The sequence below is a fragment of the Callospermophilus lateralis genome (genome assembly GCF_048772815.1).
Source record: "Callospermophilus lateralis isolate mCalLat2 chromosome 11 unlocalized genomic scaffold, mCalLat2.hap1 SUPER_11_unloc_3, whole genome shotgun sequence".
Taxonomy (NCBI): Eukaryota; Metazoa; Chordata; class Mammalia; order Rodentia; family Sciuridae; genus Callospermophilus; species Callospermophilus lateralis.
This window is the reverse complement of record NW_027510155.1, coordinates 3251918-3270576: the sequence shown is the minus strand read 5'-3', so window position 1 is coordinate 3270576 and position 18659 is coordinate 3251918.

Here is an 18659-nt window from a genome sequence, read left to right as displayed (position 1 = left end):
ACATAATTTTCTCTCCATATGTGTCTTTGTGTCTCTCTGTGTCCAAATTTACCTCTTTTATAAAGACAGCTGTCATATTGGATCAGGACACACTCTAATGACCCCATTTTAATTTAATTACCTCCATAAAGTCTGGATCTCCACGCAGTATCACATTCCGAGGTACAGAGTCCTGGGGATTAGGACTTCAATATATCTTATCTTTGGATGAATACAACTCAACCCACAACAAAGAATGTGATTTGGGGGGTTAAAGGAGAAACCTCTAGGAGCTTGAACTGTTTTCTGTTTCTGTTCTTAAGCTAAGCAGAGGGCAAGCCGTGCATAAAACAACAGCAACAATCAAAGAAATTGAACCAGAAAACCAACCTATTCTTGAAAGGCAGCCAGAACCTTAGGTAGAGATATGGTTTAGATAAGAGTCCCCCAAAGGTCCATGAGTTAAAGGAATTGTGCCGAGGGTGACATACTGAGAGGTGCTGTGGATCTTTAGAAGACAGTGGGAGGTATGCCTTCAAAGGTGACTGTGGGACCCAGTCCCTTGCGCTCTTGTGCTCTCTCTCTCTCTCTCTCTCTCTCTCTCTCTCTCTCTTTCTCTTTCCTGGTCATGAGTTGAGTGATTTTCTTTGTCTTATGTTCTTATCACTGTGATTAGAAACTAAAATGATGCAGGCTTTGGTGAGAGCATGGGGTCAGGCCAAGACTTGTTAGGGAAGACCAGGAAATTCTCTTAGTGGGGAAGACCCAAGTATTTACTGGCTGAAGAAGAGCCACAGTCAGGAGAGGAGAAGAGGTGGCATTCATGAAGGAAGGACACAGGAGCATTGCAAGACATGAAAGAGAGCTTGAGGATTGGTATCAGGAGAGGGGAAGCTTTTGTTGAGGCTGGTTGGGTGCCAACAGGTCACCCACCATCAACTTGTTACCAGGGAATGTATAAAAGTTTAACATAGGGAAGCAATGTGATCAGATCTCCTTAGCTGCAAAGGTGGGGAGGGGGGCAGAGATTACATGAGCAATAATGAAATGAGAAGTCAGTTATACGTTTATTTCAAAATGTGGAAAATAAATGCAGTTTTGGCCAGGTTGGTGATGGTAAAAAGTTCAGAAGTGGATTTGAAATAGGCTTTAAGGTACAAAACAGGATAGGTATACATATATAATAGAATAAGGTATACAACAGAACAGGATTATTTATGAGAAATAGATGGTGAGGGCAATACCACCCTTATCTTTGGGCAAAGGTGTCTCTACTTTGCCCTCATTCTGATGGTCCCTGACTTATGATGATTTGATTTATGATTTTTTTGACATTATGGTAATCTGGGAGTCATGCATTTAATGGAAACATATATTAAAATTTAAATTTTGACATTTTCCTGGGCAGGTAATATACAATATGATACTCTCTCATAATGCTGGGCATCAGCAGTCATCTGGAACTCACTTTCAGCCATGTCTTCAAGAGTGGAAAAAAACTGCTACTCTACTGTGCACATCGTGGTTAAGCTACGATATTTCGTAGGTTAAGGGTATTAAATGTATTTTTTGGCTTACAACTCAACTTTTGATGGGTTTTTCAGAACATGGCCCTATTGCAAGGTGAGGAGCTTTTGTACTTTTAAAAAGATGAAGAATTAGCAAATTTCAGCCTGGGGATTAAATTTGTTCCCTGTTCTGAGTTTTTTTTTTTTTAAATAAATTTTTATTGAAACACAGAGAAGATCTTTTATTTCGGGCTATTTTACTTTTTAACAGCAGAGTTGAGAGGTTGTAATAGACACTGTCTGACTCACAATAGTGAATAGTTACTGTTTGATTTTTTTACAGGATAAATGTGCCGACCCTGCTTTAGAAGTCTTCTCTTACCACAAATATTCACAAAAAAATGAAGGTGTTCTGAAACAAATAGGTCTCTCTCAGCCTAGGCAAATCTCTTGACCATAACCCTAACCATCATTCTTTAGGACTAAGGCTGCCCAGGCACCAAGGAGGGGCTTCTCTCCATCAATTCATTCCAGCTCCTGCAAATGAAAGTACCTAAATGCTGTGTCAATTTTGATGCTTGCAATGGCTAATACTGCTTTCCAGTGTGAGGAAGAATTGGGCAAAGGAAATGCATAAGTGAAATAAAAGAAGAATTTACCACCTTATCCAAATCTTTGCCTAGTCTATGATATGAATGAGATATATTCTCATAGCAAAGTGCAATTTGTCAACGTGTTCAGCATCCACCTTGTGCATTTCCTCTTTTGCTGGAATTCCAAAAGTTAGTATGTTCGTTACAGTATTGTGTGTATAAGCTAAAGAATACTTTGCTATAATATACCACTCATATTACACTGAGCTAGACCTAACATGGTACTGTTTCTTTACATACACATAAAAGCTACATGTATGCATATGAGCTTGAGAACCTGCAAATGTTAGGGTGGACCAGAATCAAGGCAAAGGTTAAAGGTATTTCTTGGGTTTCTGGAGTGATCATTTAAATAAAGGAGGGGACAGTTAATTTAGAATGCACATGATCTCTGACTTTGGCTTAGGGTTTTTTGATTTTATGATGGGGCAAAAAGTATATCCAGGCAAGCATATCATTTTCCACTTTCAGCATAATATTTAATATTTTTTTAATATTTATTTTTTAGTTGAAGATCAACACAATACCTTTATTTTATTTATTTTTATGTGGTGCTAAGGATTGAACCCAGGGCCTCACACATGCTAGGTGAGTGTTCTACCACTGAGCCACAACCCCAGCCCCATATTTAATAAATTAAATGAGATATACAACACTTAATTATCTAATAGGATCTGTGTTAGATTATCTTTTCTATCCACAGTTTAATGTAAGTGTTGGGAGCATATTTTGGATAGTGAGGCTAAGCTAGTATGCTTGGTAGTATTAAGTGTATGACGTGCATTTTAAAAATTATTTTATTTTATGCATTTTCAACTTATGATGGGTTTATTGTGATGGAACCCTGTGGTAAGTCAAGGGACATCTGTAGTCTTGAGAATGCAGATAGAAGATGCAGAGCAGACACGTGGCTATGTGCTCCTGGGAGGGGAGCTCTTGGTGGTGAAGAACTAGTCAGCTGTCCTTAATCATTAACTTTTTGGATGTTGTTGATATTTCTTGGGAAGAAAGATTATAAATCAAAGAAGGCCCAAGGTTCAGCCTTGATATAGGAAAGCAAATCCATTGAACAGGATATGGAGAAGGAGAGGTCAAGTAAGCAGGGGAAAGCCTAGAAAATGAGGAATCATAAAATCTGAAAACACAATGTTTTTAGAAGAAAAAAATGGTAAGTTGTGTCACAGAAGCTCAGAAATGGATTTTGCTACCTGGAAATCACTATTGACCTCAGAAGAGTGGTTCTGATAAAGTTAGAGGGGAGTGTCATTGTTAGGGTATTATGTGTCCCCCAAAAGCTCCTGCGTGAGACAATACAAGAAGGTAAAATGATTGGGTTATAGGAACCTTAACTTAATGAGTGCATTAATACATTGATAGGGATAAACTGGGTGGTAACTGTAAGCAGGTAGGGGATACCTGGAGGAGGTTGGTCCTTGAGGGTGTGCATTTGGGGTATATATTTTGTCCTTGGTGAGCAGGGCTCTCTCTCTCTCTGATTCCTGGGATGATGTCTTGACCTGCTTCCCTCCACTACATTCTTCTACCATGATATTCAGCCTTACCTTGAGCCCTAAGGAATGGAGTCGGTCAGTCATCTATGGACTGAGACCTTTGAAACCATGAGCCCCCAAACAAACTTTTCCTCCTCTAATTGCTCTTGGCAGGTCTTTTGGTCACGGCACTAAAACAATGAGGATTCGGAAGCCATGTTGAGATGGTTTGAGGAGTGCATGTAACACAGCCAATAGAAACAGTGCAGACAGGCTTTTCAAGGTTGTTCAGAAGATGAGGTAGGAAGTGCACTGGCAGTTGGATGAGGTATGTATCAAGGAGGAATTTTTAATTTAAAATGCTGTGAGGGATATGGACACACTGCAATGCTGATGAATGGATTCTACAGGGAGATTGAGGATGAGGATAAAAGAAAGAAAAGAAATTGCAGATACATCGTAAGGTCAGATGATGCACTTGTTTGTAGTCTCACCACACAGATTCACTCTGTTAAGTCTCTGGTACTTCAAGTGGGCTTCAAACACAGCATGATCATTGTACTGAGAGAAATGGTGGCCATGGGACATGGAGTCCCCAAGAAACCTGCCCTCTAAGTTCTCGTCCTTGCTTACTTAGCTGTCTGCACAACATATGGTCTTCAGATGCAGTTGCAGACAGAAGGGGCTCTTGTTATTCATCCTTCAGAAAATGAATTAAATTTAAAATAGATCTCATTTTAGGTCCGGAGACTGTAATGTTATCAGCTCACTAGAAATAGCTTGTTGTTCTCTTGGCTCATTGGCGTCTGAACAGCGGGATTTCATGTTTCATAAATAAGCATGGCCTGTATGCATATCTGACATGCTCTCCATCACTGTTTCACCTGATTAAAACTGTTGCATTCCACAAAGAAACAGCATTTAGCACACAGGGGTCTTGGAGCATCCGAGTTTTCAAAAAAGCCGTCATGGCAAAAATGAAATTTAGAATCTGAGAGATGGCACCAAGCTGGGAAATTTACATACTATCAGGAAGCAAGACTAGCTGTCTGGAATAATTGAAAACCCCAGTAATAACTTGAATTGTCCTAGGGTGTAACATTAGAAAATATAATAAATATTTTCCAAATCCAAGAGTGTTTATACACAGAAATGCTGTCAACCTCATCTCTGAATGTCTTTCTTGATATATTTTAGTCCCTCAAATGCTGATCCCCATCACTTCTGATGCCATTTGGAGCAATCTTGCTAAGCATTTTGTATATATTTACCATTTTGCTTTCCTAGAAATCTTGAAAGATCTTGTTATTAGCTTTCACAGGAAGAGAAACTGAGGCTCAGAAGGTCAATTGCCTGCCTATAAGTCACACACGCTGTGTGTGAGTGGCAGAGTTTGAGTATAAACTCAGACAAGATGACTCTGGAGCCTTCACACTGAACCCCTTTATTTCCACTATATAGAATTGATGGAATTTTTAGCTTCTCCCCCCAGGGAGCTTAAAATCTAATTGGAAGCATATGGTGTGTATTTTCACAACTTTTTCATAGACAGACTTTGTGAAGTACAGTTGGGTGCTTTGGAGTTTAAGACAGTGAGGAATTACTACTGGGGGTCCAGAGGTACTTGCTGTCATCGCTGGTTCTCCATCAAACAGATAAAGGACTGGTGGAATAGAGAATGATTGAAGTGAAGGAGATCCAAGTTGGAAGCAATAGTAAAGGCAAAGGCAAACTCAGGTTGGAATAGTGTCTCAGGAGTAATGGAAAGCTCTATTAATTGATGTGTGCAAACAGTCGGAAGACTGTGTTGGAAAACAGGAGTGTCTACATGACTGTATGACTAGATGGTCCCTGACTTAATATGGTTTAACTTATGATATTTCACACTCTACTATGGTGTGAAAGTAATATGTAGTCAGTAGAAACTATACTCTAGATTTTGAATTTGAATATATTCTGAGCTAGCGTTATGCCTTATATAATTCTTTTTTTATGATGTTATGAAGTGGCAGTGAGTCACAGCTCTCAGTCAGCCACACAATCATGATGGTAAACAACGGCACTTTACAGTGTAAGTGTGTTACTAAGCTATGGTGTTCAGTAGATTAGGTGCATTAAATCCATTTTTGACTTGAAATGTTTTCAGTTATGATGAGTTTATTGGGAAATAAACTTATTATAAGCTGAGAAACATCAATATCTCTCCATATATCCTGCAAACGGTAAAAAGATGAGTTGAGTTTGATGAGGAGGTGACTACACTAAGAAAGTTCTGTTACTGCCATTCATAATATAAATATTGAATTCAGATGGTATCAAAAGGAAGTAAATAAATGTTTTTGAAAGCTTGTTTTTTTTTCTCTCTCCTTCTTCATGCAATCAGTAATTAAGCCCTACTCTTTTTCTGTTAGACAGTGGCTAAACCCTGTCTGTACATCATAAATCACCTGTGGAAATGTTAACTCTTAATTCCCTGATAGGACCCCAGATCAATTACATTAGAATCTCTGAAGGTGGAAAACAAGCATCAGCATTTTTATTTTTTAAAAATTTTTTAAATATTTATTTTTCAGTTGTAGTTGGACACAATACCTTTATTTCACTCCTTTATTTTTTATGTGGTGCTGAGGATCGAACCCAGGAACCCAGGATCTCCTGCGTGCTAGACGAGTGCTCTACTGGTGCACCTCAAACCTGGCTGCAAACATTAGCATTTTTAAAAAATATTTATTTTTTAGTTATAGTTGGGCACAAAACCTTTATTTCACTAATTTATTTTTATGTGGTGCTTACTGTTGAACTCAGTGTCTTGCATGTGCTAGGAAAGCACTTTTCCAATGCCAGCCCCAAGCATTAGCAACTTTTGAGGCTTCCTGGGCAATTCCCATATATCGTTGAGGCTAGATGCTGTTACTTTATCAAACCCTTCATTCACTGAATGTATGAGTGACTGAATGAATTTGCAAATATGGCTTAGTAACTAAAAGAATAGATGTGATGAATGCATTACAATTCTTATTACACGTACAGACCCCAATTTTTCACATATCTGTTTATATATAAAGTAGGTTGACACCCAATTCGTGTCTTCCTACATGTACTTTGGATAATGATGTCCATCACATTCCACCATCCTTGCTAATCCCCTGCCTCCTCCCTTTCCTTTCCTCCCCCTCCCTCCCCTCTTTCCTACCTAGAATTCATCTATTCCTCACATGTTTCCCCCTCCTTACCCCACCATGAGTCAGCCTCCTTATATCAGATAAAACATTTGGCATTTGTCTTTTTGGGATTAGCTAACTTCCCTTAGCATTATCTTCTCCCATGCCATCCATTTACCTGCAAATGCCATGATTTGATTCGCTTTTATTGCTGAGTAAAATTCCATTGTGTACATATGCCACATTTTTTAAAAATCCATTCATCCACTGAAGGGCATCTAGGTTGGCTCCACAGTTTAGCTATTGTGAATTGTGCTGATATAAACATTGATGTGGCTGTGTTCCTGTAGTATGCTGTTTTTAAGTCCTTTGGATATAGTCCATGGAGAGGGATAGCTGGGTCAAATGGTGGTTCCATTCCAAGATTTCCAAGGAATCTCCATACTGCTTTCCATATTGGCTGCACCAATTTGCAGTCCCACCAGCAAAGTATGAGTGTACCTTTTCCCCGACATCCTCGCCGACCCTTACTGTTGTTTGTCTTCATTATAGCTGCCATTCTGACTGGAGTGAGATGATATCTTTGAGTAGTTTTGATTTGCATTTCTCTGATTGCTAGAGATGATGAGCATTTTTTTCATATATTTGTTGATTGATTATATATCCTCTTCTGAGAAGTGTCTGTTCAGGTCTTTGACCCATTTGTTGATTTGGGTTTTTTTTTCAGTGTTTAGCTTTTTGAGTTCTTTATATACCCTAGAGATTAGTGCTCTATCTGATGTGTGAGGGGTAAAGACTTGCTCCCAGGATGTGGGCTCTCTATTCACCTCACAGATTATTTCTTTTACTGAGATAAAAACTTTTTAGTTTGATTCCGTCCCATTTATTGATTCTTGGTTTTAAATTCTTGCACTATGGGAGTCTTATTAAGGAAGTTGGGGACTAATCCCACATGATAAAGATTAGAGGCTACTTTTTCTTCTACTAGACACAGAGCCTCTGATTTAATTCCTAGGTACCTGATCCACTTTGAGTTAAGTTTTGTGCATGATGAGAGATAGGGGTTTAATTTCATTTTGTTGCATATGGATTTTCAGTTTTCCCAGCACCGTTTGTTGAAGAGGCTATCTTTTCTCCAGTGCATATTTTGGCACCTTTGTCTAATATAAGATAATTGTAATTTTGTGGGTTAATCTCTGTGTCCTCTATTCTGTACCATTGGTCTACCAGTCTATTTTGGTGCCAATACATGATTTTTTTTAAACTATTGCTCTGTAGTATAGTTTAAGGTCTGGTATAGTGATGCCACCTGCTTCACTCTTCCTGCTTATGATTGTTTTAGCTATTCTGGGTCTCTTACTTTTCCAGATAAATTTCATGATTGATTTTCTATTTCTATGAGGAATGCCATTGGGATTTTGATTGGAATTGCATTAAATCTGTATAGTGCTTTTGATAGTATGGTCATTTTGAAAATAGTAATTCTGCCTATCAAAGAGCAAGGTAGATCTTTCCATTTTCTAAGGTCTTCTTTGATTTCTCTCTTTAGAAATCTATAGTTTTCATTCTATAGATCTTTCCAGTTGATTCCCAAGTATTTTTTTTTTTGAGGATATTGTAAATGGGGTAGTTTTCCTCATTTCCTTTCCATAGGATTTGTCACTGATATACAGGAATGCCTTTGATTTATGGGTGTTGATTTTATATCCTGCTACTTTGCTGAGTTTATTTACTAGTTCTAGAAGTTTTCTGGTGGAGTTTTTTTGGTCTTCTAGGTATAGAATCATATCATCAGCGAATAGTGCTAATTTCTTTTTTTCCTATACATATTCCTTTGATTTCTTTCCTCTAATTGCTCTGGCCAGTGTTTCTAGAACTATGTTGAATAGAAATGGTGAAAGAGAGCATCCCTGTCTTGTTCCAGTTTTTAGAAGGAATGCCTTCAATTTTTCTCCATTTAGAATGATGTTGGCCTCAGGCTTAGCGTAGATAGCCTTTACTATGTTGAGATATGTTCCTGTTGTCCCTAGGTTTTTTAGTGTTTTGAACATAAAGGAATGCTGTATTTTGTCAAATGCCTTTTCTGTATCTATTGAGATGATCATATCTTATCTTTATGTCGATTGATGTGATAAATTACATTTATTGATTTCTGTATTTTGAACCAAACTTGCATCCCTGGGATTAATCCAACTTGATCATAGTGCACAATCTTTTTGATATGTTTTTGTATTTGATTTGCCAGAATTTTATTGAGTTGCTTTGTGGCATAGTATATGGTATCTTTTAGAGAAGGATCCATGTGTTGCTGAGAAGAAAGTGTATCCGCTTGATACTGGTTGAAATATTCTATATATGTCAGTTAAGTCTAAGTTATTGATTGTGTTATTGAGCTCTATATTTTCTTTATTCAACTTTTGTTTGGAAGATCTATCCAATGGTGAGAGAGGTGTTTTAAAGTCACCCAAGTTTATTGTGTTATGGTCAGTTTGACTCTTGAACTTGAGAAGAGTTTGTTTGATGAACATAGCTGCACCATTGTTTGGGGCCTATATATTTATGATTGTTATGTCTTGTTGGTGTATGGTTCCCTTGAGCAGTATGTAATGTCCATCTTTCTCCCTTCTGATTAACCTTGGCTTGAAGTCTACTTTATTTGATGAGTATTGAAACCCCTGTTTGCTTCCACAGTCCATGTGAGTGGTATGATTTTTCCCAACCTTTTACCTTCAGTTTGTGTATGTCTTTTCCTAACAGATGAGTCTCCTAGAGGCAGCATATTGTTGGGTCTTTTTTTAAATCCAATCTGCTAGCCTATGTCTTTTGATTGGTGAGTTTAAGCCATAAACATTTAGGGTTATTATTGAGATATGGTTTGTAATTTCAGCCATATTTGTTTATTTTTGTTATTTTACTTGAATTAGTTTTGTCCTTTGATTAGTTTTTCCTTTAAGGTGTTACCTCCCTCTGCTGATATTCATTGCTGTTTTTTATTTCCTCTTCATGAAATATTTTGCCAAGGATGTTTTGTAGTGCCAGTTTCCTAGCTATAAATTCTTTTAACTTTTGTTCATCATGGAAGGTTTTTATTTCATCTTCAAATCTAAAGCTTAATTTTACTGGATACAAGATTCTTGGTTGGCACCCATTATCTTTAAGGACTTGGTATATGTTGTTCCAGGATCTTTTAGCTTTCAGGGTCTGTGTTGAAAAATCTGCCACTATCCTAATTGGTTTTCCCCTATATGTAATCTGATTCCTTTCTCTTGTGCTTTTAAAATTCTCTCCTTATTCTGTATGTTGGGCATTTTCATTATAATGTGCCTTTGGTGTGGGTCTGTTGGGATTTTGTACATTCAGCTTCTTGTAGGCTTCTTGAATTTTGATTTCCAATTCATTCTTCCTGTTTGGAAAGTTTTCTGATATTATCTCATTGAATAGATTGTTCATTCCTTTGGTTTGAACCTCTATGCCTTTCTCTATCCCAATAACTCTTAAATTTGGTCTTTTTATGCTAACCCACATTTCTTGAATGTTCTACACATGGTTTCTTATCATTTTTCACTGTGTGGTCTATGTTCTTTTCAAGATGATTTATTTGATCTTCATTGTCTCATGTCTTCTAAGTGTTCTACTCTGATGGTGATGCTTTCATTTGAATTTTTAATTTGGTTTATTATTTCTTTCATTTCAAGGATTTCTGTATGTTTTTTTTTGTTTTTTTGTTTTTTTTGTAGAACCTCCATCTCCCTGTTGAGGCGCTCTTTTGCTTCTTGGATTTGTTTATGTAGCTCATTATGGAAGTGATCTTTCACTGCCTGTAATTGTTCTCTTATGTCTTCTTTGACATCCCAAAACATTTTACTATGTATATACTGAAATCTTTCTCTGTAATTTTTTTCTGCTATGGTTGTTAATTTTTCTAATGATGTGTTGTCTTGATTTGTTGTGGTACATTCTTCCCTTGTCTTTTCATGTTGCTCATGTGTCTTCCTTTCCAGCTCTGTGGATCTGGTGTGTTATTGTTTTTACCCTATAGATTTGTAGTGCTTTTGTAGGGTTCCAAGATCTCTCCTTTGTGGGGAAGTATAATGTTAACAGATCCCAATATCAACAATACATCACCTATGAACATATTGTTGTTATTAAGACATTTACAGTTTAGCCTTAATGTCCAGAAATGTTGGATTCAATTATTATTTAAAATATAATCAATAATTTCATAAAAAGCTTTACAGTTTCTGGTGGTGGACAATGAACTGGGGGTCAGGCGTAGAATGAAATGTTGAAGGGAGAAGATGTGAGGGTATAGGGTTAATATATGTTAGGAAATGTGAATGAGATATCTAGTGAAGAGGGTTAGTAGCAGGAGAATAGATAGGAGAAAATTTGGGGTAGATAATTACGTGGGAAGACAATTACGTGGGAAGACAGTAGAGTACATAAAACATACACATATGTGTTTTTAGAAAAATACAGGATGTTAAAATAGTATAATTTGGAGGGTGAAGGAAGAAGAAAGAAAAAATGGAAAGAAAGAAAAAAGAGAGAGGAAAAAGAAAAAAAATAAGAGAAAAAAAGGGGGGCTTATGCAATTCCTCTAAATTATATTATTCAGGTGACATAGTCCTCAAAGTCCTATTTCATGCAAAGTTGTTGGTTTTACATTTGTTGGGGATGTGAGAGCCAGAGGATAGAAGGGTAGAACAGAAGATAAAAGAGAGACAGAGAGAGAAAAAATAATGCTCTTAAAGATCCGTTTCTTTTCTTCTCATCCAGTAGGTGGGGTTGTCTCATCCAGTAGGTGTCTCTGCCCTCAGGAGGGTGTAGGTAACCAGGGTGTGAAGACTGGACCTGGTGTGGAGCATCTGGAAGTGGGGAGTGCCGCCCACCAGTCCCAGCAGAGAAATAGCGCCTTGTGGGTCTTTTTTTGTGACCACTCATCTGACCCAAGCCCCTGGTATCGTCTCCCTCTCTTGCCTGGAGATTTCCTAAATCCTAATCCCTCTATTATGCTCTAGACTTTAGTCGTCTCTTCTCTCTTATTTATCAGGCCCCCAACTGCAGGACCTCTCACCCCCAGGCTCACACCAGGTGGGTGGCATCCTGTTTGCACTGCACTCCTGTCCAACTGACAGCTGATCTTATGTTGGGTGGCCACTGTACTGAGTTAACGTCAATGGGGGGGGCGGGGGAGGATTGGAAATCAGGTACCTGCTCAGATGGCGATCTGATCTGATAGCCACACCCACCACAAAATGGTGAGGAAGGTTTTCCAAGGTGGAGTTGGTCTGCTTCCAGTACTGAGGTGTCTGGTGAAGTGGGGGGTGCTGGACGATGGCCTTGTGCTGTGGGTAGGTAGCAACTGAGTGACCTGCATGGGAGCAGAACGCAATCTCGAGTTCTGCAGAGGTACTATAGGTGATTCTGCTAGGTCCTTTGTGAGCCATGCATGAGCTAAAACTATGGGCTTGGGTCCAGAGTCCAGAGACTTACTCAAGCCCAGAGGCTCTGATTTCTGTGTGGGTGGTCGCAGTGCTGGTGATTTCTGCAAAAATGCCATGGGCCCTGGAGATCCAATCTGGGCACTGCCTCCACCTAATATGACGAGAATGTTGAGCCAAGATGGCGGCAGTCTGCTTTCAGCAACAAGGTGTCTGGTGAGGTTGGGGGAACCAAGTGAGGACCTTGTGTTGTGGGTAGGTAGCAGCTCTGTAAGCTTCTTCAGACTCTGCCTCAGTTAGAGTCCCAGAACTCTAACTGAGGTTGCCAAATAAATGCAAGATGTCCACTTTAATTTGACTTTCAGATAGGGTTTTAATTATGATTCTTATAAGTATGCCCTGTGTAACTTTTGGGGTATACTCATATTTTAGAAGCATTCCTTTTTTATAACTTTATTTATTTTTCTTTATATATGACAGCAGAATGCATTATAATGATTTTTACACATATAGAGCACAATTTTTCATATCTCTGGTTGTATGCATAGTATGTTCACACCAATTCGTGTCTTCATACATGTACTTTGGATAGTAATGATCATCACGTTCCACCATCATTAATAACTCCACGCCCCCTCCCTTCCCCTCCAACCCCTCTGCCCTATCTAGAGTTTGTCTACTCCTCCCAGGTTTCCTCTCCCTATCCCCCTATGAATCAGCCTCCTTATATCAAAGAAAACATTTGGCATTTGGTTATTTGAGACTTAAAAACAGCATACTACAGGGACACAGCCACATCAATGTTTATAGCAGCACAATTCCCAATAGCTAAACTGTGGAACCAACCTAGATGCCCTTCAATAGATGAATGGATAAAAAAATGTGGCATATATACACAATGGAATATTACTCAGCAATAAAAGAGAATAAAATCATGGCATTTGGCAGGTAAATGGATAAAGTTAGAGAAGATAAGTATGAGTGAAGTATTCCTTTTTTATTTGTAATTTAACTTAACCTTTGAATGATGAGATTATAGACTATTGGTTTTTATTTCTTTTGATTATTTGTAATTTTTAATTTTTTTACAATGAATAATAATCTTTTTATGATTTAAGAAGCATCATTTCTGGATATAGTTCAGTGGTAGCATGTGTACTTGGCATGACCAAGGCCCTGAATTCAATCCCTAGCACTAAACAACAACAACAACAACAACAAAAACCCATAACATAAGCACCCAAACTTTTATTTTTTTCTCATAAGTCTCATTTTTTTAAAAATATTTCTGGAACATTTTATATGCTTGATTCTCGACTCTTTTTCCATCTCCTTTTCCTTGTGTTATTTTTTTAAGAGAGAGAGAGAGAGAGAGAGAGAGAGAGAGAGAGAGAGAGGAGAGAGAGAATTTTTAATATTTATTTTTTAGTTATCGGCGGACACAACATCTTTGTTTGTATGTGGTGCTGAGGATTGAACCCAGGCCACACGCATGTCAGGCAAGCGCGCTACCACTTGAGCCACATCCCCAGCCCAATGTTATTTTGTTCTCCATCTTTCACTACCCTCCTCAATTTTTTCCCTTTCATATTGTCATTTCCCAACATTATGTCACCAGTCCTTTTTTCTTCTTGTTTTTTTCCTAACTGTTGAACTTACACGATTGCTTACCTGCAGATAACTCATCTCAACGTTAACAATACTGACCTACCTTACAAGAACGTGAAACCCTAGTTTCAAATGCCTACTCAAACATTTATTCTATACTTTCTCTGCTCAGGGAACAGTGTACCTTGAGAAGAAGCTCCAGTGACAATGACAATCAGTTCTTTCTCTGTGTCTGAACAGCAAGTCCCCTCCAGTGGCATGAATCATAGAACTCCTGAGATTGAACTGGAAATCTTAAAAGAATGAATGAACTCTGACCCTGACATTTGGCAGATCTATTTCCTTCACGTGTTAAGCCTGCATGAGCCCCTAACTCATCTTGGTATCCTTGGCTGCCTTTTTACTGCTGTCTAATGACTTTTGAATGAGAGTTAGCAGACATGAGCTCCTATTCCTTTAGCTTCAAATAATTGATATTAGAAAAACCCAAGATTAAACCAAAGTCAAAGTTCTTCTATGAGAGGACAGTGGAGTCATACTATTTGTAAAAATATATTTGGGGGGAAATATTTTTTTGGGAAACAGTGAGAGCACTAACACTAGGAAATGGTGGGTTCAGGGGAAACTTGTGATGTTTGAAGCAGAAGGATGGATTGAAGATGTTGAGGTAAAAGACAGGGTTACTCTTGAAGGAAATTTCAAAAGGAAGCGGTTTGATTTCCCAATCCGGAACAAACTTTCTTCTAAGAAAGCGGGGAAGGAAAGATAAGGATTGTAAAGTAGAGAGGAAGGAAGTTGTGGTCACTTAATTCATGTGACTGCTCCTGAAAGGAGCAATTGCTGAGCATCTGCTGAGAGTGAGTGACCAATGGTTGGGTCTGGGGCTTGGGAGACATGAAATGACCTTCACCATGATGGGCATACTTTGGAATCAAGGGTTATTGAGAATGAATTTAAACTCAACATTCTTCTGTTTTTCATATGCTCCTGAGCGTGAATGACATCTAAAACACAGATCTTGTTTGGAAGAACCTGATAGTCTGGTCGGACAAAGAATTTACCCAGGAAAACATAAACATTCAAGAAACACAAGCTAGATGCTATTTTGTGGTGCAGGCAACAACTATTACAGTGGAAAAGGTCAAAGATTGCTGTGAGGATATGAGATCAGAAGGATTCACCAATGAGTGGAGATGTGAGCTGGATCTTGGGTAAGCCATAGATAATGTAGACAAGCAGGACAGGTGTTCCGGGTGAGAACGCCTGCTGCTTGACAAACACGATTTGGCTGGAAGTTTTTAGATCCGATCTATCCCACGGATGAACTCTGACCATTACATTTAGTAAATTTCCTTCATGTGTCAAGCCTGCATGAGCTCCTACTCATCTTGGTTTCCTTGGCTGCCTTTTTTACTGCTGTCTAATGACTTTTGAATGAGAGTTAGCAGACATGAGCTCCTATTCTTTTATTCCCATAAGAATGAAAGAGATTTCCATTGTTCCAGAAAAGGGGGACAACAGGAGGTTCAAACTGGTATCTGGGCTGTTGGTTGATAGTGCTCATTTACTGCAACCATGGAACGGTAGGAAAAGAAATGTTCAAGAGGTCCCTGGGCTGCTTGGAGACTCCCTGGGCTGCAGGACTTGTTTTAACACTCATGAATATCGAATGAGAGCAAATAGGTAATTTAACTTAATGAACTGAGAAAGCTTTGCAAGACTCCTTGAGTACTTCCCAGTCTATGTGCTACCTTAACTACCTACTAAAAGTAGAAGAGATAGGATTTTTTTTCTTCTTCTTCTGTTTTTTTAACTCATTGCTAATTCTATCTCTGTTTCCACGTAAGGCACTTAAGATAGATCTTGCCCTAATACTGCCAGACTAATCTTGCTTGATTACAACTTTTATGGCATTGTTTTCCTGCTTTAAGCTCTTCAATGGCTCCCTATTTCCCACTATAAATTCTTCTTGATTTACAAAATCGCCATAATCTCCCCAGTTTTGCTTCAGATGCCAACTGGATTCTTTTCTAAGCTCTAAAACACACACACAGCTCCCTTGGCGAGCTACCCTGAACGAGGTGTTATTTTAACAATGAACCATAGAGAGCTTCCACAGGGCATGTATGTTAAGTGATCATTTTGTCTTATTTTCATGAGGGACAAACTGAGAACTTGGCTCAGATCTTATCTCTGTGATAGGACTATAGTTATACTTTCACGATTTTGCAAATACCCTCTTACTTTTCCAATGGTTTTGCTTTTCTACTCCCCTGCCTATCAATTAGAACTTTCTCCAATAATTGGGGCTTTGATTATGAATATCTAGCAAAGTCTTTTTTTTTTTTGTAGATTTGATCAGCCTTTGCAAAAATGAAACAGCTTGTGTTTTGTCAACATCAATTCCCAGTTTGGATTAGAATCATTAGTGGCAGAGCAAGTGCTATTTGGCTGAGTGGAGATAATTAAGGGAACAAACAAGGACCTGGTTTATCCTGTCCATGTTTTGCATGGATAATGGAATCAAGACTTACCACAAGGACTTTTGAAAAAGATGATAACATGATCTCATTGTATATCCCCAACCCACATTCAGAAACCCAATTAATTTAGCAAGAGGATGGAAAGATGAGGAAAATACAGACTTGGCACCAGAAATGAGGAAAGGGTTCTGCTGAAGTGCTACAAAGTTTAAAGAATTTCCGAGACCACACAGAGAAGGTGACAGAGAATATGGCTATAATTTGTCTTTTTTTAGAAAATGCAGGTGCTGGCAATGGTGAACTGGTAAACAGGTTGCCTGGAAAAATAAAGCCCTGATTTAGAGCACTTGATATGTGGTATAGTGCTACCCCCATGGCCTATTTCAAGTTACTGAAGGGGAATGGGGAAGGGATGCACAGATTCAGCTCTCACAAGCCTGCAGGTCGGCTCTATTACTGTCACGGGGAGTTGGTGTAAGTGGTGGCTTGGGATAAGCCCCTGAACGGGGTATGTGGTGTGAGGGTGGGCAGCAGGAATTAGAGGCCATGAAGAGAAGATGCTGGGTCCCTGGATCTGGGCAAATGTCAGGATCTACACCATCTAGGGAGCATTGGTACTGGGAGGTGCCCCAACAAGTCAACAGGAAGAAGCTGCTGAGACAGACCCTATCCTCCTGACACAGGCTGTTAGCTGCATGGCTCTTTCTCTGAAAGCCAGATATTTTGGCATCCATAAAGGAGAAAAACAGAGAGACTGGGTAGAAGGCACAAGATGATTTAGAAACATGGCCCTGGTACAAAGACATATAGGGACTGAATGTGTCACCTCCCCACCTCCAAATTCATGTGTTGATGCTTTTAACTCTCAATGTGATGGTATTTGGAGATAGAATCTTTGGAAACTAATTATGTTTAGAGGAGGCCCTCATCATGGAATTAGGGCTGTTATAAGAAGAGGAAGAGTCACCAGATCTTCGTCTTTCTGCCATGTGAGAACACAATGAGAAGGCAGCCTTCTGGAGCCCAGAAAGAAGGCCATCACCAGAACCAAGCATGCTGAAGGCCACCCTCATCTGGGACTTTTGGCCTCCAGAACTGTGAGACATAAATATCTATTGGTTAAGCCACTCAATCTATGTCATTTTGTTATAGCAGCCGTAGTAGACTAAGACATTCACAAAATAAGAAATATATAATACAGAGGTGAAAATATGACCAGATTTACTTGTGGCCCTATTAAGAATGTTTCTAGAAATTTGAAACTATGGATGAGAAGATAGAGTCCTCAGATTGGGTGAAAAGGCAAATTTCAGTTATATACTGTTCACAGGAGAGACACCTAAAACCGAATGACACAGAAGTTAAAAATAATGGGATGGCAAATTCATCTCCAGGAAAATGAAACAAAAATAAACACTTAGTTTAATATTAGTATCACTCAAAATGGAATTAAAGACTAAATGTGTTATAAGGGATAAAGGATTATGTGGTATAAATGAGAAATTATAAACAAGAAAAATTAAGAGTCCTGAAATTTTATGTCCCCCAAAGATTCAGTATTGAGACATAGAAAGCACAATTATCTGGAAAATTTGAAGTTGATATAATCTTCATATTATCCTTTAATAAAGTGAGACTTTCAGAATCCAATTGATCAATTAGATGCAAAAGGATGATATAGTGAAATAAATAATTTAACATTAGATTTAATTTAATAATTATATTTTGTTTAATAATTACATATGTATGTTTTATATCTCAAAAAATATTCATTATTTTAAAAGTCCAGTGAAACATTGTAAAATTAATAAAATTTAGTCAGAGAGACTGCCACATGGAGCCCTAGTACAGGCACGCCTCAAGAAGTAGGGGATTCATTAGGGGACAAACAATGTCCCTGCTCTCAGGAAACTTGTATTCCAGCCGGAGGATAGAGATAGTAATATAAGTTGAAAAGACCTTGTCAGGGGAAGGATGGTCTCAGTGTGGTTTGTCCTTGATGAAGCTCAAGTTGAAGCATAATTTTTTGATGTAACATTATTGAGCTGGTGGAAATTTTAAATGGTAGAACCTTGGGACACATGAGTAGATCATGGGGGGAACCACCCTGGGATGGGATGAATAGTAATTCTCACAAGACTAGGTTAGTCCTTGCAAGAGTGGATTGCTATGAAACAAGGCCACCCCAGGTGCTTGCTCCTTTCTGCAGGCAGCCATTCCCTTTTCTGCTTGTCTGCCATACTGTAATACAGCCAGGAAGTTTCCGTCAATCACCAGCACCATGTTGTTTAGACTTTCCAGCCCCTAGAAACATCAGAAAATATACCTCTCTT